The sequence below is a fragment of the Mesocricetus auratus genome, unplaced genomic scaffold, assembly GCF_017639785.1.
Source record: "Mesocricetus auratus isolate SY011 unplaced genomic scaffold, BCM_Maur_2.0 Super-Scaffold_100025, whole genome shotgun sequence".
Lineage (NCBI taxonomy): Eukaryota > Metazoa > Chordata > Mammalia > Rodentia > Cricetidae > Mesocricetus > Mesocricetus auratus.
In genome coordinates, this window is record NW_024429206.1 from 10843145 (window position 1) to 10869958 (window position 26814).

The 26814-nt window shown below is 47.8% G+C and overlaps 2 long non-coding RNA genes across 6 annotated transcripts in view; one reads left to right on the top strand and one right to left on the bottom strand.

Annotated features, from left to right (window-relative positions):
- Positions 1-26814, bottom strand: part of LOC121133924 — a 90332-nt gene that overhangs the window by 55014 nt on the left and 8504 nt on the right. The gene's annotated exons all lie outside the window — the stretch shown is intronic.
- Positions 5945-16299, top strand: LOC110342594. The gene is made up of 3 exons (XR_002384714.2): positions 5945-6092; positions 13300-13453; positions 16250-16299. It is a non-coding gene; the product is annotated as an uncharacterized LOC110342594 (long non-coding RNA).

Here is a 26814-nt window from a genome sequence, read left to right on the forward strand (position 1 = left end):
CTGCTCTGACTGGGGCTTTAAAAGCTCTCCTCCCAGCACTAAGGAGGCAGAGGTAGGCAGATCTCTGAGTTTCAGGCCAGCCTGGTCTACAGAGTGAGTTCCAGGACAGTCAGAGCTACACAGAGAAACCCTGTCTCCAAAAACCAAACAAAAAAGTAATAATGAAAAACTAATGAAGCTGGACATTGGTGGCGCACGCCTTTAATCCCAGCACTCAGGACACAGAAACAGGCTGATCTCTGTGAGTTTGAGGATAGCCTGGTCTACAGAGCGAGTTCCAGGACAGCCTCCAAAACAATACAGAGAAACCCTGTCTTGAAAAACTAAAAACAAAACAAAACAAACAAAAAAAACCTAATGAATAAAAGTAAAAGGAGAGTGGGTTCTAGGCAGAGGAAAATGGATGTGTGAAATCACTTCCAAGGCCCTGTGATTCTTTCTTTGTTTGCTTGTTGTTTTGAGGCATCTTTGACTCCAGTTTCAGGGGACCCAATGGCCCTTTTTAGTCTAGTCCATGTGAGTACCAGGTATATACTTGGTGTATAGCCTTACTTACAGTCAAAACGCCCATACACATTAGTATATGAATACCACAGTGAATACCATACCTAGTGAATCTGAGGGATTAAACTTAGAATCTTGTGCGCTCTAGGCCAACCCTACATTCAGCCTCCATCATGGAACACTCTGAGGGTACACCACCATGAGTAAAACACTGTAATTTCTTTTTTTTTTTTTTTGGTTTTTTTGAGACAGGGTTTCTCTGTATTATTTTGGAGGCTATCCTGGAACTCACTTTGTAGACCAGGCTGGCCTCAAACTCACAGAGATCCACCTGCCTCTGCCTCCCAAGTGCTGGGATTAAAGACATGCGCCACCAACGCCCAGCTAACACTGTAACTTCTTTCCACTGCTCATTCTAGGTGACCTCAACCAGGTCAACTCAGAACTTCAAGTTCTTCACCTGGACCCATGGGTGAGGTGATCCCTGGTGTGTTCTACAAAGGCTGTAGGGTGCTGTGCATCCAAAGCCCCCAGTTTCAGGGAGTGCTCTGTCCATCCACAGTCTTACAGCAATCCCATCAGCTAGCCTCAAAGCATGTAAGCAGTATCCAGCCACAAGTTCCACACAGCCGGTCTTCAGAGTGCCCGGCCCTGGGCCAGCTCCTTTCCATACCCTATCTCATCCATCCTCCCTGTCAGGCTGGAAGCCAGTGATTACCACCACCCACCCAACCTCAAATTCTCCCGATGTTGTATCACTAGACAGGTCTCAGCTGTCACTTCAAGGCCCTTAGAGGAGGCCACAGATACCCAGGTCACAAGTACTTTAAGGATTCTTGGCCTAAGATACAGAATTTTATCCCTCGAATGGGCACAGGGATCAGAGAACTCAGCCACTATGCCCGGTAGCCCGCCTGGCCCAGGGTCCACTGTGTTCCTGCACTGGCATGTCATTAGTCTTATGAAAGGAGGGGTAGGCAGTGGTTAGAGGCACAGCCTCTCTCTCTAGGGAGTGATGTAGAGCCCAGCTCTGCCACTTTCTCTCAAGAGAAGTGACATGACCTCTCGATACCTCCTCCACCGGTGATGAGATCCCTTTCTAGGGCTGTCCTATCAACGGAGGGACTGTGTGGGCAAGGCGGGAAACCCGCAGCTCTGCAAACAGCTTCCTGCTCCTCCAATGCAGGAAATACTTTCTTGTTCCTTCCGTTTATCGGTGTGGGATTATAGGTTTCAAGACATGGTCTTTCTGTATAACCCAGGCCATCCTGGAATTAGGTCTGTAGACCAGGCTAGCCTCAAAGTGAGAGATTCATCTGCCTCTGCCTCCTGAGTGCTGGATTAAAGTACCACCATTCATGGTAATTTTTTTTGCATTTGTTTTGTTTTTTGGTAGGATCTCTGTGGCTTAGACTGACCTCCCAATCCTCCTGACACAGTCCTAACTACTGGGACTGCAGGGGTCAGCCATGATGCCTAGTTTAAGGAATTTTGGTTGTTTTCGTAAAAGGTTTTATTTTAACGGGGACATGCATCATTAGCAGTAGAGTGTTTGGAGGCCCTGGGTTCAGAGAGACAGAGAGACATGCACAGACAGCTATTATCTGGGGTGGAGGAGTGGGGGACAGTAAAGCAAAGTAGACGTGTGTGGAAAGAAACTCAGGTGAAGCCAGGTTCCTCAAGGGGTGCCCTCAATCCCAGCCCTCTGGAGGCAGAGGCACTGGATGTGACCAGGGGACACCTGTCTGTCAACCAAGGAGAAGAGCCCCACCAGAAACAACCCTCTCAGGACCTTGTTCTTGGATTTCTGGACTCTAGACTATGGGAAAAGAAATACGTGTTGTCTTAACCACACGTCTATAACATTTTGTAAAGTGTTCTGTGTTTCTAAAAGAGAAGACCACACATCCAAAGAGACATCAAAGCCCTCACCTCCTCCCTCCATCACCACCAAGACTCTGCAGCCGTGCCAAGCTACCCCTGGTTTCTGCATGTCTTAGTTTCTTTTCTGCTGCGGAGACAGGCTATGGGACAGAAGCAATCTAAGGAAAGGTTTGTTTTGGCTTTTGGAAAGGAATCTCCACACTAAAGTCTTGCGCTGTTTAGTCTTTTGACACAAGCCAGGGTTGCCTGTGGGGAATGTTCTTAATTAGTGACTAGTTAATGTGGGAGCATCCAGCCCACTCTGGACGGTGCCACTGCAGGCAGGTGATCCTGGGTTGTATAAAAATACAAGCTAAGCAAACCATGGAGAGCAAGCCAGCGGTCAGCATTCCTCTGGGTTCCTGTCTTGGCTTCCCTCAATGGCTGTGATTTGGCTGCATAAACCAAATAGAGCCTTTCCTCCCCAAGTCACCTTTGGCTGTGGTCTTTATCACAGCAATAGAAACCCGACAGGCCTCCCCCAACCCCCTTTTCTTCTGTGGAAATGACAAGGTTTATTCTCCAGGACCAAGAAAAAGGAAGATGAAGAAGACACAGAGAGCCATCAGTCGTGTGTGTAGATAGTAGCCTAAGCAATTTAAGCACAGGCATGCCGATGTTGTTGTTTTAAGACAGGATCTCTGGTAACCTAGGCTGGCTTCAAGCTCCCTAGGTAGCCAAGGATGATCTTGAATGTATGATCCTCCAGCCTTCATCTCTCCAGTCACAGACAAGAACCACTGTGCCTGTTCTTTGTGGTGCTGGGGATGGAACCCGGGTTTCAGGAGTACTAGGTGTGCACACATATCAGCTGAGCTTCACCCCAAGCCCTGTGTGGACATTCTTAATTCCATTGACAATTGTAAGGATGGTTTTTATCGACAACTTGACACAGCTAAGAGTCACCTGGGAACAGGGAATCTCAACTGAGGGATGGCCCAGATCAGATGGGCCAGTAGCCATGTCTGTGGGGCATTGTCTTGATTGATGGTTGATGTAGGAGGGCCCAGCCCACCCCTTGGCAGGTGGTCTTAAGTTGTGTAAGAAAGGGAGCTGAGCACAAGGCAGGAAAAACCAACTGCCAAGCAGCCATCTTTCATGACTCTGTTCTTGCTTGAGTTCCTACCCTGTTTCCTCAGTGATGGACTGTGACCTGGATGTGTGAGCCAATTAAACCCTTTCCTCTCCACGTTGCTTGAATCACGGTGTTCATCAAAGCAACAGGGAAGCAAACTGGGACAGCAATCTTGTAGTTTACACACAAGGAAAAGGAAAACGCAAAGAGATCCCCTTGTCCCACACCCCAAACCCAAGCTGGGAAATAATAAAAATCAACTAAGAAAATTAATGCTTCCTTTAAAGTAAGACTGTGGTAGGGGGAAGGGCCGGGAGAGTGGCTGGGAGACACACGCTCTGAATTCTTCTCCAAGTGCCACAGCGGCACACTTGAGCCTATCTTGGTGCTGACAGTGCAAAGAGTGTCTGGTGCGAGGCTTGGTAATCATGCCTCTGTTCCAGGAAATTCCCTGTGCACCTCCTGAAATGTGCCCAAGTTCTCTTTATTTGAGAAATCAGTTCCAAGGTCACAGTCAAGACCCATGACTCCAATAGGAGCCTCCAAGAGGGCAGGGGGACAGTCTAGTTCCCAGACCCCATGCAAATTCCATTCTCTCTACTATTTGCCCTGGGGGTCATGATGAGGATACTCCTTGTAGACCCTGGCTGCCAGCTGATGACTCCTCCTCCTCTTCTTCTTCCTCTTCCTCTACCTCTCCTTCTCCTTCTTGGTTTTATGAGACAGGGTTTCTTCGTGTAGCCTTGAAATAGTTCTGTAGACCAGACTGACCTCGAACTCACAGAAATCCACCTACCTGGCTTCCAGCTTCTTGCAGGTCTCAGTTTATTTGAAGTATTGATGGTGATGGCAAGGAAAGAGGGTAGATTAAGGAGAAGTGGAGCTGGGCATCCATGTCCTACCATCTCCCCAGAGGGGTTGTGAGCCACCTGGGCTCCACACTGGGCAGCCCAGCATCTCTGGACCCAGCTCACAAGTATATCCAAACATCCTACTATCAAGCACCTGATGTCCAAGGGTGAGGGATTGCTAGCTTCAGAAAAGCAACCTTGCATTACATCCAAGCTGAATGGATGATGGGGAGGGGTTGTTTCTTTCCTCCAATCTAAGCCCTAAGTGAGAATTGCAACTAAAATGGAAAGATGCTGAGGAGGGACCCAGGGTATCTTGCATGCTAGGTAGCATTCTACCGTTGAGCTACACCCTGGCTCATTTTATTTATTTTTCACTGAGACAGGGTCTCATAAAGCTCAGACTCATTTTGAACTCCCCATGTAGCTGAGGATGACCTTGAATTTCTAATCCTCCTGCCTCCACCTCCCCAGGACTGGGACTGCTGGTGTGTGTAGTGTTGGGAATTGAACTCAGGACTTCATGTAAGCTAGGCAAGTTCTTTATCCACTGAGCCACAGTCCCAACTGAAAGTTCCCTCCATACTCTACTTCAGGCAATATCTGCATTACGTCCTTTTGGTACAACCAGGTTCCAGGATCTATCCAAATTCAAGGAAAAGGGAAACAGACTGCAGCCCTTAATGGGAGCCAGAAGTTCAGTGCAGAAGAACATACTGGGAATTTCTGCTACCATTTTTTTTTTGGTTTTTTGAGACAGGGTTTCTCTGTATTCTTTTAGAGGCTGTCCTGGAACTCGCTCTGTAGACCAGGCTGGCCTCGAACTCACAGAGATCCGCCTGCCTCTGCCTCCCAAGTGCTGGGATTAAAGGCGTGCGCCACCAACGCCCAGCTTCTGCTACCATTCTTGAAGCCACCAAGGTTACTTCCTGTGGCTGACTGGACTGGCAACACAGTATGAGTTAAGAAAGTGGGACTCTTGGCTCAGTTTACCCACTGTGCTTGAGAGTCTAATCCTAGTTCTCTCACAGCTATGGACAATGTGAAGTTCGGCCCACAGTTCAACCTAAGTCCACTCTTGTTGTCACAAGGAGCTTGACATTTCTCTATAGCTCAGAGGGAAGTGCATGCATCCCATCATATCCGCTGCTCTTCACTTGTCCATCAAACTGAAGTTCATAAGAGTTGAGTGACTTTCTTCAATGTCACACAGCATACCTGGGTAGTAAAGTAATTGAATCGCGCCTAGATGCCTGGTAGTCTTCATTTTCCTTTCAACACTTAATACATGGGAAAACACACCTTCAACTTCTGTGTCCCTGAGCTCTTAGAACGCAAGAGAAGCTGTAGGAGCCAGAGAAGTGCCTCAGTTTCCCTCCAGGTGACAGGTGGAAGCTGGGCATGGCTCTGATTCCCAGCCCTTCCTTCTTCCAGGTGCACCTCGGGCACTAATGAGTTAACACGCCAGGGAACCTGCAGAACCTCACTAGAGATATAATTACAGAGAATCACCACCCGGGCCTTCTGGGAAGGGTTTTGTTAGAAGTAGGTAAATAAACAATGTCCTGTGGTCTCTTCACCCTGTGGGCTGATTAACTCTTGCGGAGAATGTTCCCCAGTGACTGAGGTGAGACAGCCTCCACCACCAGTCCAAACTCCTACTTGTTGGGGTTCCAAAGTGTCCCCAGGGCCCCTCCCAGCCCAGAGCCAAGCCTGTCCTGGGAGTACATCCCCTCAAGGTAAGTCCATTTGCCCCTGCTGGGAGCCTGGTGAGACCCCATCCAGTTGTTAAGAGCTAACCACCCACTGCAGAATTCCTGGGTAGAAACCAGCTAGGCAAGCCTGATTTATTGCCTTTTTAAGTCTTCCATTAGCCCCCACTTCCACTGCCTGTATCTCTCATCTCCTTCTCCCCACTTATGTGCTGTAACCCTGAGTTGGGTGTTTTCCCATTAGCCCTGAGGTCTGAGCTGCAGAGACCTTTGCTTAGTCCCGCTTATCTCTGGCTGAGCATCTCTCAGCTTCTCCCACAAGCTGCCAATCTCCTCTCCACTTCTGAGAACTGAACAGAGCCTCTGGGGTGCTTGCTAAATTGACCTCTCCATTGGGTGACTCATCACCCCTGGGAACCCAAGTCTGTTCTTTCGCTCTAAGCCATTTCGTGCCTCAGATGACCGTCCCACACCCAGGTCCTGTGGCTTCCACAGCCCAGCTACCCTGCTCCCCCATGCAAACATCTCCCCAGCATGACATTGCTCAAGATCAGAGTCTTGACTCTGAGCCCAGGGACCAGTAGGTCCCAGGTGACATGGTCTCTTGACAGAGATAGTCAGTCACTGAGGATCCCACACTGACCAATCCTGACCCTACGACTTCTTTGATCTGTTACTTGGGGTTAGGGACTCAATCTGCCTGTTTTTTAAATTTCCTTGTCTGTAAAAATAAAAACAAACCCCTAAGATGTGTTTGGTGGTGGATGTAAGGCTGGAATGGCACTCAACTGTGAATCAAGTATCTGACATGGTAACGGTGACAGTAGAGGAACATTTGGGCCAGATATAGTGGTTCACTCATTACCTGTAGTCCCAGGGCTTGGGAGAGGAAGGCAAGAGGATCGGGAGTTTCAGGCCAGCCTGAGCTACAAGAAACTCAATCGGGGAAAAAATGGGGTGAAGGATGCTGACAAACCCCTTTAATCTTAGTACTCAGGAGTCAGAGATAGGCTGATATCTATGAGTTCAAGACCAGCCTGGTCTACATAGTGAGAACCTGTCTCAAAGCAACAAGCAAAATGCAACATCACTGTTTGCCAATGCAGCATCAGGTGGGGACCTTTGTACCTTCCTTCACCTCCCCTAGTTCGAGCTACCAAGTGATTGCCATCTATTGTGGGACCTTTTCTTTTTCTTAAGATTTCTTTTTTAATTATATGAATGAGAGTGTGAATCTGTGCATGAGAATACAGATGCCCAAGAAGCCGGAAGCATCAGAGGCAGAGGCAGGCAGATCTCTGAGTTCAAGTTCAACCTGGTCTACAGAGTGAGTTCCAGGATAGCCAGGACTACACAGAGAATCCCTGTCTTGGGAAAGCAAAGCAAAACAAAAACAACCAAAAAGAACTTGTTGCTAAAAACATTATTAACACAAAGCAGACAGAAGGGTCTTAGCCTAGACCTTTAGGGAGGACTCAAGGGAATGGTCTCACAATGATGCAATAACTCTCATCAGTTCTACAAAACTGAGGCATGCTTCAAAAGGTATGTGATGGAGGGCTCCCGCCTAGTTTGATAGCAGAAGCTATGAGCTAAGATTCAAAGGATGAAACAAAGTCACTCAAGCAAAAAAAGAGGGAGGATCCCCCAGACACTATCCTTTGTCCCATGGCAGACAACCCATGATAAATAGGAAGAAGAAAAGAAAATACATCTTGTAGCCAGGCAATGGTGGTACACACCTTCAGTCCCAGCACTCGAGAGGTAGAGGCAGGCGGATCTCTGTGAGTTCGAGGCCAGCCTGGTCTACAAGAACTAGTTCCAGGACAGCCTCCAAAGCCACAGAGAAACCCTGTCTCCCTGTCTTGGAAAAAAAAAGAAAAAGAAAAACAACACACACACTAATAATAATAATAATAACAATAATAATAATAAGTTATCAGATTTGGGAGGCCCTACAAAATCTTATTATTTCCTTCTTCCCATCAATTAATCTCATTATCTGTCTCCCCCCACAACACACACTTTCACCCTTTGGTAATTTGAATTGTTGACTCCCCTTGTTTTTCAAGACAGGATTTCTCTGTGTAGCTCTGTCTGTCCTGGAGCTTGCTCCCTCCTAACGCTGGGATTAAAGCTGTGCGCTATGAGGGCCCAGTCTAATAATTATTATACGTAAAGTCTTCCTCCCAGTAGTGCTGGGGTGGTAGATGATGCTTCAATCTGAGCTTTTAAAACAATCCATAGTTATTGTGCAGAAACACATCAGAGAAAGAATGGCAATGCCACACATGGGTTCTGAGGCTGCTTGAGTGTGTGTGAGTTCACTGTTGTATCCTCCCCATTTCCAAGGTTGACTCTTTCCTGGGGAATGGCTGGGACCCCTAAATCTGTCTCTCAGCACCCCCAGAAGAGCAGCTTATCTAGCATCTACTGGAACCAGCACAACCCATTCTCTTGCCTCATCTCAAAAACTCTCTGCTTATCCACGATGCCTGGAGAGGAGGAGAGATACTTTCTACATTCTGCCAATGCCAATTAATTTCACTCCCAAGAGGTGTCTCCCTCATTGTCATAACCACCACTGGAGAACAACAGCTTCTAAATCTCCTACAGTTTCAAGCAAACCAAGGGTTTTCTCCAAGCCCCACTCCCAGGGAGAGCTGGGAGCTTTGGTCTCGGTTGCTGGGCGCTGAGGACTGGGAGAGCGTCTGGCTGGCTTTGCTCACTCTATCAGAATAGATGAGTCTGAAGCTGGCTGTTTTCACTCTGAACTCAGAGCTCATTTTTCCTGCCAGCTTGTCCCTCTGCCTTGACCATGAAGTTCCAATCAATAAGCCTAAGGGATGTGCTGGTCTTTTAGAATTCTTGCCCAGGTGGGGAGACGACTGTCCTCAGAGCTGGTGGGTTCAGGAGCACAATCGAATCCTCCCGGCCCTTCCTGCCTGGAAACATTCCTGACAGTCCCTGGCTTCCCCTCTGTCGAGAGAAACATCCATCTTAAGCCTAATCAGCCAGAAAAACCTGTTTTCCAGCTGAATCTCACTATTTTCCACCAAGACACCACAGAAAGAGTGGCACTTGAGTGGTTTAAAAAAACCACGAACCCACCCCCCTCCCCCGGGAGCCAGGAGTAGTAAGTACAGCCTCCTACAGCCTCGTATTGTTTCTCCATCTCCGACGAGACACCGCACATCAGACTACATGCCTCAAGTTTTCTCTGGTCAGGGAGAAACGGGGTAGGAAATATATGTGGTGAACAAGTCAGAGAAGTCAGGCTGGCCCCAGCAGGAGTGGAAACCTGCAAGCTGGAGAGATCTTGCAGTCACTTTTTGTCAGTCTTTCTGAATGAAAGGGGGAAGATTTACTGCCAGGCTCAGCCTGAAGTATTTTACAGCCATTTCAAATGGATTTGAGACAGTAGGGTAGCCGGCTGTGCTGGCCACGGAGGGGCCATAGAAGGCTCTCTCTCTCTCTCTTTTTTTTTTTTAAGAGACCCATCCAGTATCATGGATACAGTAAAGTGGAGTTCTTGGCCAGAGAAGAAGGATTGGGCTGGAACCTTCGGAGGCCAACGCTATTAAACACATGGCCAAATTGCTGAGGGTTTTAAGATGTAAAATGTTCTCAGTAGCTCTTGGTCAGCCCAGCCCTTTCTGTCCATTTAGCAAGTTCTGTTTTCAGTGCAGGAAGACGTCTGGATTGATGGGGTACCTCATTTATTATTGATGAAGATGGAGGGGGGGGGAAACTAGCTCAAATCTGAGTAGCACCACTGTTTATGCAGTAAATATTTGTAATTAGCTCTAGCAGCTGCCTGCTGGCTACCATCACCCTCTAGACTGCCCACGTTGTCTAACTTGGTCTCTCTTTTTAACAAATAAAGCTGCCGTCTGCGGGGCACGGTGGCTCACAACTGTAATCCCTACATCAGGGAGGAAAAGGCAGCAGGATTACCACGGGTTCAAAGCCAGCTGGGGATACAGAGTGAGGCCAACCTGTAACTGCCTAAAGAAAAAGGAGAGGAGGGGGGAGAGGAAGAGGAGGAAGAGGAAAGAAAAAAAGAAATAAAGAAAAGAAAAAAAGAGAAAAACTACCTTAGAATCAAAACCAACAATTAAAAGGCATCTGAAATAGCGGGTGGTGTTGGCCCACACCTTTAATCCCAGCACACAAGGCAGAGCCACTCAGATCTCTGAGTTCAAGAGCAACCTGGCCTACAAAGTGAAACCCTGTTTTTGTTTTGTTTCCTTTAAATAATAATAATAAATAGTGGAGAGCAACGGAGAAAAGACAATATTGACAGGCACATACATGTACACACATACCCACACTGACAAATTTGTGTACTTCAGTACAACACATCACACCCACCAAATTAAAAAAAACTTTTAAAAAAGATTAATAAAATCAGCCAGGTATGGTGGCCAACACCTTTAATCCTAGCACTCAAGAGACAGAGGCAGGTGGAGCTATATGAGTTCAAGGACAAGCTGGTCTACATAGCAAGTTGTAGGACGGCCAAAGCTACATAGAGAGACCTTGTGCCAAAAATCCAAACAAACAAGCAGAAACAAGAAAGAAATCAATTAAAAACTGTACCCTTTGGCATGAAAAGCATGCTTCAGATAACCAAAGAAAATTGTTCAGCTTGTTGTAGTTCAATAGACTACAGGCTCTGTCCCCAGCACCGCTAACTAAAATAAAAGGAGGAATCAGGAGATGTCCCCATGGCAGCCCTGCCCTCCTGAGGTCTGCCTTCACCCCACATAGGTCTAGGAGAGCTGGGGTAGTTCGAATGGGAGGCGTTGGATGGCACCACCGCATTCTGAGAAGTCCACACAGTCTTCTTCCCAGGTGTGCAACGTGATTTCTTTCTACTGTACAAACAGGCCATTAATACCTTTCCATGAGGTGCAGGCACACCTCCCCTGCAGAAAGCAAGCCCCTGCCAGATCCCCCAGCTTTAATTCTGCTGTTAACACTCCTCGGGCGCAGGCATAAGAAGTAAATCCCCTTCTTCAGGAGGCAGAGCTGCGGGCAATGTGGTTTGTTTAAAGTCTCTGGATGAGCCATTGCTCGAGCCTGCCGTTTGCTCTCAGGGAGTGGGGACTTGAAAACTAAGAAAGTGAACAGAAGAAGAATGTCCCCCTTCCCTAGGGCAGTTTCCGGTTTGTACATATCATCACTTTGGATCCCCCAAATGGACAGAGGTGGGGGGGCTGGGGCAGGGGAGTCTGCCTTTGATTTTTGCAGGACCCGTGAAGAGCAGAATGGGGAGGGACAAGGAGACAGCATTACAGAACTGCAGGGGTTGCTTTTGCATAGAGTTAGAATGTGATAGTGAGGGCCTCACCAGCCCTAGACACTTTATGGGCAGGCCAGATACAGGGAGACTATATATGCTTACTTATGTATTTATTGATTCATTTAAAACATTTTTTGACCGTGTGGTGGTGCCACTAGGTGGATCTCTGTGAGTTCGAGGTCAGCCTGGTCTTCAGATCTAATTCCAGGACAAGCTCCAAAGCTATACAGAGAAACCCTGTCTCAGAAAAACCAAGGGGAAAAAAGCCAAAAAAATTTTTTTCTGTTTTGTTTGCTTGTTTTTAGAGACAGGGATTCTCTGTATTGCTTTGGAGGCTGTCCTGGAACTTGATCTGTAGACCAGGCTGACCTCGAACTCATAGAGATCCACCTGCTTCTGCCTCCCTAGTGCTGGGATTAAAGGCGTGTGCCACTAACACCGGGTTAATTTCTTTTTCTTTTTTAAAAAGATTTATTTAGCCGGGCGTTGGTGGCGCACGCCTTTAATCCCAGCACTTGGGAGGCAGAGGCAGGCGGATCTCTGTGAGTTCGAGGCCAGCCTGGTCTACAAAAGCTAGTTCCAGGACAGCCTCCAAAGCCACAGAGAAACCCTGTCTCGAAAAAAACCAAAAAAAAAATTTATTTAATGTTTATGAATGCTTTGCCTACAGGTATGTCTGTGCATCTTGGGTGTTCCTGAAGACTGAAGAGGCCAGAAGAGGGTGTCAGGTCCCTCAGAACCAATTTACTCAGGGTTGTGAGCCACCAGGTTATGGGGTTCCTCTGGAAGAGCAACCAGTGTTTTTGTTTTTCTTCGTTTGTTTGGTTGGTTTGGTTTTTTGATACAGTGTTTCTCTGTGTAACAGTCCTGGCTGTCCTGGAACTCACTTTGTAGACCAGGCTGGCTTCGAACTCACTGAGATCTGCTTGCCTCAGCCTCCCAAGTGCTGGAATTAAAGGCACACTCCACTAATGCCCAGCTGCAGCCAGTGTTCTTAAGGGTTGAGTCAACTCTGCAGCCCTTTGTTTTGTTTTGTGAAACTATATCTCATGTGGTTCAGGCTGGCCTCGAACTTGCTATGAGGTTAAAGACAGCCTCGACCGTCTCTCATCCCCTTGCCTCCAAGCCCCAAGTACTGGAATTACAGGAGTGTAACTGTTTTGTGCAGTTCTGGGGATCGATCAAATTCAGCACTCACTGTACCAACTCAGCTACATCATCACCCCCTCAGACTTTTTTAAATTTAAACAAACTCTTCTGGCTTTCCCAGGCTGGTCTTGAACTCCTGACCCTCTTGTCTCCACCTCCCAAGTGCTGATGAACAGAAACAGGCCATGCCCACCTTGAACATTTATTTTTGTTTTTTGTTTTTATTTTTGGTTTTTTTTGAGACAGGGTTTCTCTGTAGCTTTGGAGGCTGTCCTGGAACTCACTTTGTAGACCAGGCTGGCCTCGAACTCACAGAGATCCGCCTGCCTCTGCCTCTCGAGTGCTGGGATTAAAGGCGTGCGCCACCAACGCCCGGCGAACATTTATTTTTGAATGTTATCCTTCTTAATATCCATCTTGGGTTTTGCTTTTAGTGGTGGTTTTAGATACGGGCTTGCTATGTGGCCCAGGTGGGCATGGGACTTGATTGCTCAACAACCAAGGCACAGCACAGGTGACCCTTAGGGATACAAATGACCAGAGTTTGTTTGTTTTTTGTTTGTTTTTCTGTTTTCAAAAAGAGAAAAGAGGGAAGGGTGTTAAAGTAGCTCAGCAGCAGAGTGCTTATTGACTTCAGCACAGGGCAGAGGGACTGGGGGAGGTGGGTGGAGGCAGGTGGATGCAGGAGCTGCAGAATGTCTCTTGGATCTAGACTGGGTCTGGGGGGATGGGAAGTGGATGTACTTGGGGGAATTTCATACAATCACTATTGTCCAGGTGGCCTGTGATTCCTGTGGCTGGGTTTGTTCTGTCCACTCATCGTCATCGTCCTCCTCATCTGAAGATGTTCACTGAAGGATCTCAGATAAAATGACACCTGTGTGACTTTACATCACTGCAACCCATCGGGGAGAGATACCAATGACACAAGGTCAGCTACGGGATGCGTTGGTAACTTTCATGTAGTACATAGGTAGATTTCATGTAAGTATATAGGAGTTCATTCTCCTAATCACTCTACTTTTTCATGTTGTAAACACTGCATTAAAAAAGGGGGGGCAGAGGCAGGCAGATAGCTGTGAGTTCGAGGTCAGACTGGTCTCCAGAGGGAGTTACAGGACAGGCTCCAAAAAAAGTTACATAGCAAAACTCTGCCTTGAAGAGACAAAGAGAAAGAGAGAAAGAGAGGGGGTGGAGAGAGAGAGGGAAAGGAAGGAAGGAGAAAGGAAGGAAGGAAGGAAGGAATGAAGGAAGGAAGGAAGGGAGGAGGAGGGACTGGAGAGAGTGGTTAAGAGCACTGGCTGCTCTTCCAGAGGACCTGGGTTCAATACTCCCCACCCACATGACAGCTCATCACTGTCTGCAACTCCAGTTCTAGGGTATTCAACATCCTTACCCAGACATGAATGCAGACAAAACACCAATTCACATAAAATAAAATAAAAATTAAAAAAAGGAAGAAGGAAGGGAAAGGAAGGAAGGAAGGAAGGAAGGAAGAAAGAAAGACAGGAAACCTGAAGCTAGGGAGATGCTCAGTTGGTAAAATGCTTGCCACACAAATCAGGGAGACTTGAGTTTGACCCCCAGAACCTGTATGAAAAGGGCCTGGTAACACCTGACTGTAACTCCAACACCGGGGAAGGGCCGAGACAGGGGAGTCTCTGAGGCTCACGAGTCAGACAGTCTAACAAAATCTGTGAGCTCCAGGTTCAATGAGAGACCCTGTTTAAAAAAAATAAGGCAGAGAGCTGGTTGGATGGCTCAGCAGGTAAGGGTGCTTGCCGCTAAGTTTGAGGACCTGAATTTGATTCCTAGGACCCTCATAGTGGAAGGAGAGATCTGGCTCCCACAAGTTGTCCTCTCTCTCTCTCTCTCTCTCTCTCTCTCTCTCTCTCTCTCTCTCTCTCTCTCTCTCTCTCTCTACACACACACACACACACTGTGCACCCAGGCATACAATCACAGCGTGGCTGGGCACAGTGATACACATATATTGAGGAGGTGAAGGCAAGATGATCTGCATCTGAGGCCAGTCTGGGCTACATATTGAGACCCTGACTTGAAAGAAAAAAAGAGGGTGTAGAGGAGAGGAGAGGAGTGGAGAGAAAAGGCAGGAAGGGGAGGGAAGGGGAGAGGAGAGGGGAGAAAAGGGGAGGAGGAGGGTGTGACTCAGTGGTAGAGAATTTATCCTTCCACACCCGGCCCCGGTTCCATCTCCATCATGGAAATAAACAAGAGGATGAAGCCAGGGCATGCAAGGAGTAGCTTTTCCTCAGGTGCCTCTCTTCCACTTTGCTGGGACCTCCAGTCCCCTGAGGCTGCCCTGCTAACACTGGAGCACGGCCCCCCCCTCCACCCCATCCCACCACCCCCCACCTCCGCCCCCCCATTTACCTGTGGGTGTTCTCACACTTTCCCTCCTTCTAAGTTCTGGTGATCCTTTAAACCAACCTCCCAAGGCCCCCATTGCCCCCCCTCCCAGGTTGTTTAAACTGCTACCTCTCACTGAAAGTTAAGATTGCTGTCCCGGGGCCATTTGCAACCCTCTGTACAGAAAAGGCTTTTGGCTAAGCACTGAGTTTGGCCTTGGAGAAGGCTTAGCCAGACCCTAGTCTTTGTGAAGGGATTACCCTGAGCTAAGGCAAGACTTGTCTGCAGATCCTTTGGGGCAAAAAGCTCTGGAAAGGTGTCTGGTGGGGGAGGGGAAGCTAAGCTAGCCTTGTATAAAGACAGAAAATTAAAGATTCAGAAGGGACGCTCAGATCTCACTTCACAGGTGCAGCTGGGGTGGAATTTTTATGTTATGTTACCTTTTCTTTTGAGGCAGAGTCTTGCTGTACATCCCCAGGCTGGTCTCAAACTGGCCATCCTCCTGCCTCAGTCTCTCAAGCGCTTGCTTTGGAAGAGTACACTACCATGTTATCTGGATCTAAAGCGTTATTTTGAACTCTGTGTGTGTGTGTGCACACGCTCATATGCACGTGAGTTCTGGTGCTGCTTAAGGAGGCCAACAGCGCTGAAATCCCCCTGAGCTGGGGTTACAGATGGCTGTGAACAGCCTTGTGGATGCTGGGAACTGAACATAGGTCGTCTTCAAGAACAGCAAGTTCTCTGGATGCCTGAGCCATCTCCAGCTCCCAGTTTGTTTTATTTGGGTTTGTTTGAGACTGGGTTTCATGTAGTCCAGGCTAGTCTTGATATGTAGCTGAGGATGGCCTCCTGCTTCTGTCTTCTGAATTCTGGGGTTACAGGTGTGACCTCTGTATCCAATTTATGTGGCTCTGGGGATGGAACCCAGGGCTTCCTGCCTACTAGGCATACTCTTTATGAACTGAACTACACCTCCAGCCCTGCTCCTGTTTCATATGTAGATTATCTGGACATATTGCATTCTTTTCCAGTGCTGGGTGAACTTATAGATTGCATCTACCACAGAACTATACCCTTAGCCCTATTTTTTTTTTTCATTTTCTTGCTTTTGGGGCATTTTGTTTCTGTGTGTGTGCTCTTGTTTGTTCTGGTCAATACACACTGTATTTTATACTTCTGCTTCTATTTTCTTTTCTTTTTTAAAGATGCATGCCTTTAATTCCAGCATTTGGGAGTCCAAGGCAGGCAGATCTCAGTGAGTTCGAGGGCAGCCTGGTTTACAAAATGAGTTCCAGAACAACCAGGACTGTTTTACAGGGAAACTTTGTATTGAAAAACAATTTTTTTTTCTGGGCAGCAGTGGCACATGCGTTTACTCCCAGCACTCAGGAGGCAGATCTCTGTCAGCTCAAGGACTGCCCCGTCTACAGATGGAGTTCTAGAACATCCAAAGCTACATAGAGAAACCCTGTCTTGAAAAAACTAAGTAAATAAAAAAATACCTATTTTTCTTTTTAATGATTAATTTATTTGTATTTTCTGTGCATTAGTGCTCTGCTGGCACGTGTGTCTGTGTGAGGGTGTTGAATCCCCTGGAGCTGGAGTTAGAGACAGTCGTGAGCTGCCACGTGGGAAAGCAGACAATGCTCTAACCACTGGGCCATCTCTGCAGCCCCGATTTTTGTTATTTTCAACTGTGTGTGTGTGTGTGTGTGTGTGTGTGTGCATGTGAGCATTTTTGTGGGAGTCTGAGGTCCGGATGTATCAGATTCCCCCTGGAGCTGGACTTACAAGCATTTGTGAGTCACTTGGTGCAGGTGCAGGTAAACCATGTCCTCTGAAAGACCAGTAAACACCCTTAACCACTGAGCCGTCTCTCTATCTCTATAATCACTCTCTGGGTCTTTCTCTATCTCTCAAAGGAATCCCCCCTCCCCGGCATATATTAAAACCTTCTCTACCAGAATCCTATGACCTCAAAAACTGTAGGCGAGTCAGAGATAAGGCATCCCTTTCTCTCCTTGCCCCGGAGTCAATGCCCCTATTGGTTTTTGAGTCCTGATGTTTGATTTCAAGTCCAACTTGATGCCTTCTCTGCTCCCCCCACCCCTGTTATGCCCATATCTTCTCCAGTCCCTCAGGGTAAGAAGGAGCCGACTGTCAGATCCATCCAGGAAGAAGAACTCTAGACATCTAGGAGACTAGGAGAGACCTGGGGTCAGGGCAGAGAGAAGAGAGGGATGGAGACAAGGAAGAAAGAGATAGTGAGGCAGGTCAGTCAAGGATGGCAGTGGGAAGAAAGAAATAGGCCAGGACAGGGGCAGGGGGCAAATGGGCAGTAGGATGCAGGCCCCATACTCGGATGTAGGTATAAGATTATATAGTAGGGTGTAAACCCCTCTGTGAAAGCACAGTTGAGCTGCCCAAACAAGCAGACAGATTCCCAAAGCAGCCTCCAGCCTTGGGAGACATGGCTTCCAAAACCATCAACAGAATCTAATGCTAGCAACTTAGAAAGGGTTTGGTGTGAGTTGACTCTGGGGACGTGGTGGTGGGGGACTTCCTGGTACGTCCAAGCTGGCCTTTGGGGTAGAGGGTCGAGCAGTATGTGGCCCGCCTTTGGGCAGGAAAGCCAGTTTCCCTTTGTGGCTGGCCTCACTGAAGTTACTCTCCTCCTATGGTGCAGGCAGTGCTGCTGGGGGCATTTGGATGGCTCAGAAGAGGGCTCTCCCCTAGTTTTCTCCCAGAGTGCACTTGGCCAGTTGGGGAGGGGATGCCCAACCCCCCAGAGGCTTCTTTTAGAGTGATGGGGTGAAATGGTGGAGAGCTGGGCCTTGTCCCATTCTCCACTTCTGTGTCCTAAGAAAGTATTTTATGATTTAAAGTATTTATTTATTCATTGGTGTGTGTGTGTGTGTGTGTGTGTGTGTGTGTGTTGGGGGCAGGGTACCACAGCACACCTCTGGAGGTCAGAGATGACTTTGTGTAATAAGTTCTCTCCTTCCACATTTACATGGGTCCTAGGGATTGAACTCAAATCTTCCGGCTTGTGTGGCAAGCCCCTTTATCTGCTGAGTCAATTCATAGGTCCAAGAAAAGTTATTCTGTTTATTTAATTTTTAAAAATTACATTGTTTATTTTTGTGCATGTATGTAGGCTAACCTTTAGGAGTTAGTTCTCTCCTTCCACTGCATGGGTCCCAGGGAAGGAACAGAGGTCATCAGGTTTGACTGCAAATGTCTTTAACTGGGCCCCAAGAGAACTATTTTAAATGAGGGATTTTAAAGGTAGCAAATTAAAAGATTCCTTCATTTCTCTTCTCTCTCTCTCTCATCCTTTTCTCTTTCTCTCCTAAACACTTATGTTTGTTTTGCTTTAACAAACAGTTGATAGTTTGTTTTAAAAGAACACGCAGGGAGGGGCGCCTACAGGGTAGGCAGATAAGCACTAGCCCTGTGTGTGTGTGTGTGTGTGTGTGTGTGTGTGTGTGTGTGTGTGTGTCCAGGCCTCTCCAGCAGGTAATAAACAAGGACCTGCTTCAGGTACAGACAGTTGGGCGGGGATGGGGAGGAATGTGAGGGCAGCTACTATGATGCCGCTTACGGCCCTCCAGAAATGACCCTTGGTGCCGACTTGTCTGGAAGCCATCAGCGGGAGTTTTGAAGCAAGAATCTTCAAGTGGGTAGGAGGGTAAGCTCAGCCCAGCCCCCATGCCCTCCCTGTACCTGTCTGCCTCCCCCATGAGGGTCCCCAGAGCTGAGCCTCCCACTATACAGGCAGCCTAGCTACCTACCCAACCCTCTCCTATCAGCACTGACTTTCCCTTGCACTGAGGGCTGGGCTCTATGCAGGACTAACAGCCAGCTCCTGGGACACTCTTCTATTTCCCCAGGAGCTGGGTCTGGCCCCACTCCAGCCATCGGCCACCCTGGCCTACCGTCTAGACAAATGAGTGGCTGACAATACCCAGATGTCCCTGGAATCCTACTCCTGGTCCCCACACACTGCTGGCCTGCAGGAGTTGAAGCCTGGGCAGCACTACCCTGCCTGAAACTTGTTGCCACCTCTCAGAGGCTGTTGAAAGCCCCACTCAGCGAAACCCTTCAGGATGGGGACCCTGGAGCCAGGGCACTCAGAAGGGATGTTTGACACCTGCATTGGGGACTCTGAGTCCCCGACTCTCTGTCCCAGGCCCCATAGAGGTCTAGGACGGCTGAGAGGGGCCAGATTACAAACTGTCCAGATACCAGAGAGGACACAGCGGGAGACCTAATACTTTGCTGGGATCAGAGAAGGATGCTGGTCCGACCTCCACTGACTCATCGGTAAGATGGGAGGTCTGTGGAAGGACTTTAATGTGCACACCATGGATGTCTCAATTGCCCAGCACACTAAAAGAAGAAAGAAAAAAAATATTTACTTTTCAAATGTGTGTTTGTCTGTGTGTATGCTACATGCGTGAATGCCCATAGAAGTCAGAGAGGGTGTAAGATCCCTTGCAGCTGAATATACATATAACAGCTGTGAACTGGTCCATATAGGTGCTGGTATCCTAACTAGGGCCCCTGGAAGAGCAGCCAGTGCTCTTAACCACTGAGCCATCTCTGTAGCTTCTGCGCATACTTAAACGACCAACTCCCTTTATCAAAGTACATGGTTGGTTGACGATGAAAGTATTGGGCAATTTTTCCTGGATATCGTGGCAAGCTGGTTTCCAATACTCTTTTCAGATACCAAAGTCTCCAATATCCTCATGTGTACTAAAATTGGTATTTGGATGCTAGGACAGAGCCCAGGGTCTTTTGGATGCCTACCTGCCTTTTCCAGACACGGACAACATGGGCAGACATGGTGATCTCCGTGGATGCTTCCTCAGAGCAATGAGTGGATTTATTTATGTAATATATCCTACTAAGACAGGGTCTTACTCTGTAGCCTAGGCCCACCTAACACCTGAAATCCTTCTACCTCTACCTCCCACATCCTGGGATGACAGGCATCCAACACCGTGCAGCCCGCTAAAATTAAAAGACATTGCAAGATGATGTTCAATCAGAGAAATATCAATATGTAAAGGAAAGTTGAGTGTGAAGGATTGTGTGAGTTTGAAGCCAGTCTGAGCTACACAGGAAATTCTAGACCAGCCTGAGCTACAGAGTGAGACCCCCCCTCATACACACACAGTCTACACAAACATGACACCATACATGGCAGAGTCCCCCCTGACCTCATGTGTTGGGAGTATACCAAAAATTTAATAAAAAATTATTTCCAAATAGGCCGATGTAGGAGGGCCTTGAGTTCAGCACCAGCCAGTCTGGGCTACATAGTGAATTCATTCTAACATGAGCCGCACCATGAGACTATGTCTCAAAAAGCAAACAAAAAAGCAAAATCCAAACCTATCCAAATTACCTTTGGCCTACACATGCATATGAATACATTTTATTTTTAGACCTGGGTCCCATCCACAAAATATCTCATCATTACATATAATCAGATGTCCTGAAGTCTAACAAAAAGAAAGAGAAAAGGGGGGTTGGAAAGAAGGCAAGCAAAGCGATCTAACTGTCTACCATGCCCAAGAGCTGAGAGGAGAGCCCAGAGGAGAGCGCCTGAATAGTGTGCACAAAGTTCCAGTTCCACTTTCCATTCCGTGTAAGTGCCTTGGAACATTGAGCCAAACCAACAAAGGAAAAAAATGACCTGGCTCGGGCTGCCCTCTGAGGCCAAGGATGCTTCTGCCACCAGGATGGGAAGTGGGTAACTGAGCATATCCCGGGAGATGGAGGATGGGCCGAAGGAAGCAGCAGGGACTCTGACCTTGGCTTTTGAATCAGAAATTGTGCATTTGGGGAAAACAGTTGAAAAGGCAATTGCATGGGAGATACAGACTTAAGAGAGGGGAGGGAGAGAGACAGAGAGAGAGAGAGAGACAGAGAGACACAGACAGAGAGAGACAGAGACAGAGACAGAAACACAGAGACACAGAGAGACAGAGACAGAGAGATTAGGTCCTTAGCTGAAGAAGTGAAGGCGATTCTGGGGACACTCTTCTTGGCCCTAAACACATTTGGTATCGGACTAAGGCAGGAGTACACTGCAGTCTTAAGTCCCTGATGAAACCAATGCCAGAAGAAAGGGCATAGGTAGATAGTGGGACACTCAGCCTTTCCTCTCTTTTAATGTGTGACTCCAGGAAAATGATCTCACTTCTCTGGGAGCAAGGAGGTTTGGGCCTTGTGTGTCCCCTGGTCCTACTCCCCAAGGAATCTGCTTCAGACTGGAATACCTAGATCTCCACTGAAGTTGTTTGAGGAGCTTGTCCAATGGGGATCCAGTAGGCCCTTGGTAAATAATACTGCGTTGTGCATAGGTCTTGACGTCTTAACAGGGAGGACACAGGCCAGTGTGATCAAGCACCTTCAAAATCTCTCTCATTGAAGAACTCCATCCAGGGACTTACAGCAGGCTCTGGCCGCCTTCAGGCAGCCGATGGTGGAGGAGGAGGGGGGCGTTACCACCGTATCCTTCTCAGGGACTTCGGACGATCCCCAGCGTTCGGATCGGATCTCGAACCCCAGGTGTCTCTGGGCTAAGGCGAGGGCTCAGAGAGAGTTGTTTGGAAAAGGGAGCAGGGGAAGAAGATAATCCCGATGGAGTCCAGGGAACTAGAGAGCCGGAAAGGACAGAGTGGTGGCGATGGCCAAGATCAGAGAGGAAGAAAGAAGCCAGGGGAGAAACAGACCGAAACAGACAGACGGAAGGTGGAGTGCTGCGCGCAGGGCGCCAGGCCCAAGCGTCCAAGCCGAGCTTCCCGCCGCGCCCCACCCGGCCCAAGACCAGCTCCCCACCGACCCATTGACCCATTCGGCTTGCACAAAACCAGCGCCCCAGGAGTCCTGGTCCGACCGCTGGGGCTTGATTCATTTCTTGACTAATTATCTGAAGCTCCGTAGTCCCTTCTTTCAGGGCTCAATTAATTCGCCGCAGGCGGTGGGGAGAGGCTGGGTTGAGGAGGCGCCGCCTGGAGCCCCTTTGTGAAGGGTTGTCTGGGCTATATTGATCGCGCGCGGGACACACACACACACACACACACACACACACACACACTTTTCTTTCCATTAAAAATAAAACTTGGAAGATCTCCATTTCCAAAATTTAGGATCTGTCCTTCTGTCACGTGCCTGACCCCAGCCAATTCTATCATCTTATTGGGTGGTACACAAAGCTACTGAGATAGGATTGGGGTGTAGTTCCATTGATAGAGCGCTTGCCTAGTATTCAGGGGGCCCTAGATTTGCTCTCCAGAACTGGGGAGATAGAGTGGAGGCAGAAGAATCAGAAGCTCAAGGGTGCTGCATAGTGTGTGATTCTAAGGCCACTGGGGGGAATGTCCAATCATTATCAAATAAGCAAAAGTCATTGGGGGGAGTGGGAGGGGTCTGGAAAGAGATTGGCTGTGCAGATAGGGGCTGGGATTTATCTGGGTGCCCCATTATGTCCATTTGGTCACCTGGGACAAATGAGCTTCACTGTGAAGTCACCTGCCTGCCTCCTCCAATGACCCACAAATGTGACAGGGGTATGAGAAAATCCCCATGAGGATTGCTCAAATAGTTGTCGCTTGCAAACTGACTTCTGGGATGAGCCACTGGGAGCTGAGGTGCCAACGGATGGTCCAGGGTCTGAGAGTCAAGAAGGGAATATACCGGGATGCTTGGGAGGCCTCAGGACTGGGTGGTACCTTGAAGCCCTTTGCCCAGGATGGAAGCGGGGGCCTGTGATTTCCCATCACCTGCTGCCTGAAGGTTCGCCAGAATGGGGCTAAACATTTAGCTACCCAGGGAGCTAGACTTGAAAAGCCACCCTTTGGGTGGAACTCGGCAGGCAGCCACGAGGAAGATCTATCAGTTTCTCAGTGGAGCGAGAAGGTCCCAGTCTATTAGGTTGACCTCACAGTGGGGTGGTCCTGTCTCCTTCATCCATCATCCTAACGAAGTCTAGGACAAAAATATAGACAAAGGAAGTCAAAATGCCTTGCTTCCCAAAGCTGTTGGGAAGTGAGCGTCATCCTGCTCAGCTACCTGAAGGTATCAAAGCTATGTCTTCCCTAACCACCAAATCCACTCTTATTCATTCGGTTTTTACATTCTCATCTGTTTTCAAAAACAAAAGTTAAAGAAAAAATTGTCTATCCAGTCTATCGACAATTATCGGTGCTAGAGGTTGCGCTAAAGCATTGGGGCATGGATGGGGAGTGGGGAGAGGGGTATGGGAATCCCTTTGCTGTGGAGTGAACCTCCTTAGACATCTAGAAGAAGGTCTCAATCCACTTATGAAAAGCTACTGTGTAAGAAAAGTGCCCATGCTGTGTGGAAGAGTCGCAAGGACATTTAGAGCTCAAATCTGGGGGCAAACAACTCTGGGAGAGTCTAGACTGTGACATCTGCTAATGCCCTGTACTCGTTAGGGACCTACTTGGCTTTTGGACCCAGTTTCTGAAGTTCCCAGGAGCTACCTTCTCCAGGAATGAAAATCACCCAGACTTACCTCTCCACAGTTTAGCGATGCTTTTCTAGTTTTTAAGACCTTGGATGGGAAGTGTCCTCCCACCTCTGTGCTTCCTAGATCTTAATTCAAAATGGACTAAGATGGTTTTTTGTTTGTTTGTTTGTTTAACCTCAGCAAACAAAGCTCAGGATGGCATTCTCCTTAGGAGCACTTGCTCCCGAGAACTTCCAGAACAACCGTGTGCTGTGCAATGTCTGGGACTTACTTAGAATCTGCTCAGTATACGCACACTTGTGGAATGTTCAAGTGGGTTTTTCCATCCCATATACCGAGCTTCTTCATTTCTCTTTACCGTCTTAGAATTGGTCTGCTTTCTCTAGTCTCGCTTTGTATGTTAGAATCCGTTTGGAGAGATGCCTAATATTTTAGTACTAATTCCATTAAAGTTCATTTTGGAACTAGACATCGCCGCCCTTTGCTGTTTTCATTGCTGATGCTGCTATTTATTTGTTTATTTATTTATGAGAATGGACCTTGCTCTGTAGCAAAGCAGGCTTCCAACTTGCTGTAATCCTCCTGCCTCAGTAGCATGTAGCACCATGAGCAACCCAAAGGAGAATTCCCTCTTTAGCCTCTCTCCCTCCTCTCTTTCTCCTTTGACTTTCACCCCAGCACCAAATGGCCACTTACTAAATATTTAACAAGTGCCAGTTCTGAGACCCAGTTCCGATGGAACCATTGAAATAGGAAAAACAGGTAGGTCTCTATTCAGACCACAGGAAACTGATAGTTGCTTGTAGTGAGGGTGGATTGTCTCTCCCTGCTCTCCTGAGTCCCGTTTGACTTCAAGTCCAAGAGAGTACTGGATGCTCGCTGTACATGCTCAGGAAGGCTTCCCAGTGAGGTAGATCAAGCTTCCCTCTTTGAGTGAAGCAGCCACGATTTTGTGACAGCATCTTGATGTGTAGCCCTGGCTGGTTTTAAAATCCCTGGGTGGACTAGACTGAACCAGACCTTGTAAGGAATCTCCTGACCCTGCTTCCTGAGTGTTGGGATTACAAGAGCCATTCTTAGCTTAGCCAGAGGTTTACATTTTAATATTACTTATTTACTTATTTATTAATGAATACTTCGCCTGCATGTATGTAAGGACAGATCCCCTAGAATGGGATCATTGTGAGCCATCATGTGGGTGCTGGGAACTAAACCCGAGTCCTTTTCAAGAGCAATGAGTGCTGTTTGCCACTGAACCACCTCTCCAGTGTGTAAAGTTTTAATCACTTTGATGGAGTCCCTTTCCTAGGAACACTGAAGCCATCTAGCAACCCACAGTTTCCAGACCCCAAGACATCCTAGATCCCTCAGGAGGAATCCTTAGTCTGGAGTGGATACATCCAGTACAGCATCCCCCCCTCCGTTCCTCCTGGCCCCTCCACTTTCCTGCCATACCTCATGCAGATCCCTCACTTCTGCCCAGAGGTGAGGAGTGAGGAGGGGCTGAGGGAACCAAACTTTGCAAAAAGGCTTGCGGTGTTCTGGGGACCGGGAAACCAAGTGCCTTTTGCGCTTGGGGATTCTTCCTCACCACCAGAGCAGGTAGTCTCTCAAAGAGGGAGGCATATTTCCGCTACCCCCATTCTGTGCATCCCAGCCCAGCGGATTTACTCTCCAGATTTGTCACTCATTAGATGACCCTCTTCCTCCCTGGCCCTCCTGGCTTTGGCCTCTGGAACAGTCACGGGGAGGCTCAAAAGTGAGGTCCTTAGCGCTTCTCCAAGAGCAAAAAGGGGAGATGGTACCCCAGTGAGCACCGGTTCCTTCCCCCTCTCTTCTCCCCTAAAGTAAGGTACTTTTGTCCTTGTTGTGCCTAGGGGTTCAGAGTGTGTTCAAGCACCCCCCATTATCTATGCAAAACGTATAGAACAGAGAATGTTTCAAAAGAGGGGGTGGTAGTGTTTGCAACACCACTCCCTGGAGACTTCCCTGTGGCAGCTGGGGGATTCAGCTTGAGCTGCCTGAAGCTTGCAGCTCCCAGCACGCGGACAAGTTAAGTCCTGTCTTCCTAATTGTAACACCTATGACCTTATACTGGTTGGAGTCGGGCGCCTAGATGTCCTGCCCTTACAAGTAATGGAGACTGGGAAAACTTCATCCCCCTGCTCCAGCGCTTCCCGAAAGGCAGCTTCTTCCTGAACCTAATCCCAAAAGCAAAGGCGGAAAAACACTACTTTCATACATGAGGGATGTTATCGCTAATTTTTTTGGAAACGTGCCTAGGCACACACACATTACATATATTATTGAGCGGGTTAGTGGGAGACTTAAAAACATCGAACGGTCGGCGAGGAGGGCATATTCTCCAATTCCCTGGTAATTTGTAACAGACAGGCTTTATTGCTCCAAGAGAGAGTAAGTGTGTAGTTACAGCGTTAATTTAACTCTGTCTAGATGGATCAAATAGGCGTGTGCCCGTGGGGTGAGATTGCAATGAGTTTTTTAATCAGAGATTTAATTTCATATTCTGAGCTACTTAGAAAGCCCATATGTATACACTTGTACCCACAAAGAACATTTGAGAAATACAGATGTGACGTTTAAATAGCGCAATGGAACACAAACCACAAGTTGCACCGACGCGCATCTTAGTAAACTTCGCATGAATTAGGCATATCTATGCTGAAGTTCTAGAAGGATCCAGACTCCAAAAGCCAGATCCACTGCTCCAGATTTGAATCTGAAGCCGTCGTCTGATATCCCAACCAAGGAGAATTCTCTTGATTCCCAATTCCCAGTCCCTTTATTCCTGCCAGGAAGGCTACATTCTCACCCACCCGTTTCTGCCACAAAAATAAATGGATAAACACATTTTCAAAAGTTTGTTTTTCACTCTAATATCTGTTATATAAAAATCTATTCCAGTCCTTCAAAAACACCATAGCCTACAGTCAAAAGGCCTTTCACCCACTTCAACAATTCTTAGATTCTAGATGGAGAAATGAAACAGAGAAGCCTGTTGGGGTTATTCGGGGCATGAATGCACGAACATAAAAGTGAACAAAACCCGTCATATTTTAACTTGTCTAATAGAAAAATCTTAACTCCACTGGACCGTGTTTCCTCCTTTTCCTCCTGTTTTCAAAAGAACTACAGTGTATGCGGGGGTGGGGGTAGAGGTGGGGGCGAGGGGGGGCAAGCCGCTTGGAATGAAAAGAAAAAAAACGATGCGATATTTACACCTGCGAACTTTGGATGCTTGTATTCGGCCCCAATTGGTTTAATTGTAAATCTTTTCCTCATGGTCCCAACTCCTGGACCCCGTGCGTCTGGGTTTAATAATGTGTCCTGGGCACCCCCATCAAGGCCTAGCTGAAAAGAGACAATCCCCCTGCTCCACCCCCACCCAGCTC